This window comes from Echinops telfairi, unplaced genomic scaffold, assembly GCF_000313985.2.
Source record: "Echinops telfairi isolate 266 unplaced genomic scaffold, ASM31398v2 ScPeMD7_7420;HRSCAF=8458, whole genome shotgun sequence".
NCBI lineage: Eukaryota > Metazoa > Chordata > Mammalia > Afrosoricida > Tenrecidae > Echinops > Echinops telfairi.
The window spans coordinates 27,178,430-27,180,095 of record NW_022111320.1 but is presented as its reverse complement, the minus strand read 5'-3'; positions in this window follow the sequence as shown (position 1 = coordinate 27,180,095).

Genomic DNA, 1,666 nt, shown 5'->3' with positions numbered 1-1,666 from the left:
AAACCTCATTCTGGACATCTGTCAACTTCTCAAATGGATGAAAATGTTGACTTGTAGTGCATTTGGAGTTCATTCCACCATGTCAGACTGTTAATCAAGCTTTCTACTTAGAGGTTCTGAAAAGATAGCATAACATTGTATGACAAAAAAAGGCCTGATTTATGGCAGACGGGGAACTGGTTTTGCCACCACTACAATGCACCTGCTCATGCAGCCATTAATGGTGCGTCAGCTTTGGGCAAAAATCAGCATGCCTCCCTTGCCCCATGCACCTTACTCACCTGACCTCGCTTCATGGGAATTCTTCTAGTTTCTGTGAATGAAGAGGGTCATGAAAGGACAGAAATTTGATGACATAGAAGAGGTGAAGGAAAAAAGTGAGGGAAGCTGTCAGCTATCCAAACAGATGAGTTTAAAAAATATTTCCAAGAATGGAATGCAATCCCATATTTGATAAATGTAGTAAGTATAATGGGAGTACTTTGAAGGTAATAAGTTTATTTTGTAAAAAAAATTTAAATACATAGCTTTGAAAATCAAATTTTAAAGTGGACAGTTCTAAATCTAGGCAGGTTCCAAGTCTCCTGGTCAGGTGTTAGGCTGGAGGCTTCTCCTGGCTCATGTGACTGCTGATGAGTCCAAGATTGGCAGATCAGGACTATGGCTGCAGAGGAAAGGTTGGAAGGTCAGATGACAGGTTGCTGAAGACTCCCGGGATCAATATAACAGGCTATTGATTCAAGTCCAAAGAACCAGTGGTCAATAAGCCAGATACAGAATCCAGATCCAGGAAAAAACCATCAAGCCTTCCCACAGCATCCACCTATATTGAAAGAAGGTTATGTCCAGGAGGTAATTAATTAGTTGCACCACAGCTATGACTTGAGTAAAAGTGTTGCATTTCCTATAATCCTGTCCCATTATGGTTTAAAATGGATTAGTTATGATCACCTGTTAGGTCAGGTCATGGGCAATAACTAGGTGTAAGCTGCCAAACCAGTCAGATGGGCACCAAACCTTAGCGATCACAACCTTGTTTTACTGATAATATCTTCAACTAAAGACTGCATCTCCCCAAAGAGTCACATTTTTTTCATATTTATTTAAAATAATTTTATTTCTGTATACCTTATTTAATTTAACCATTCAGTCATAGTATAATTTTGTAATCATTACCACAATCAATTTCAGAACATTTTCTTTTCATATTCATTGTTTTTAGCTCCATATTTCCCCCATCCTCCCCTGCCATGCTACAGGTAATTATCAATCCAGTTACCATCTCAATAGATCTACTTATACTGGATTTCATATACAGAAAATCATACAAAACACAAGTAGGAAGCATGCAAACAAGGAAAAACTACAACGACTAGAAAAATCCATAAAAAATAAAGCAGAAGAGTTACTTTTTAAGCTAGCGTGCAGCTCAGTGTGGTCCTTCTGAGCTTCCACATTGGCATTCCATGGCCAGGGCCAGAAAGTACAGAAGGTGATGGTGCAGCCCATCAACCTCATCTTCAGATACTTTCAAAATAGATCCCAGATTCAGGTGTGACTCTATGAGCAAGTGAATATGCAGGTAGAGGGTTGTATCATAGGCTTTGATGAGTACATGAACCTCGTATTAGATGATGCAGAAGAGATTCATTCTAAAACAGTCTGG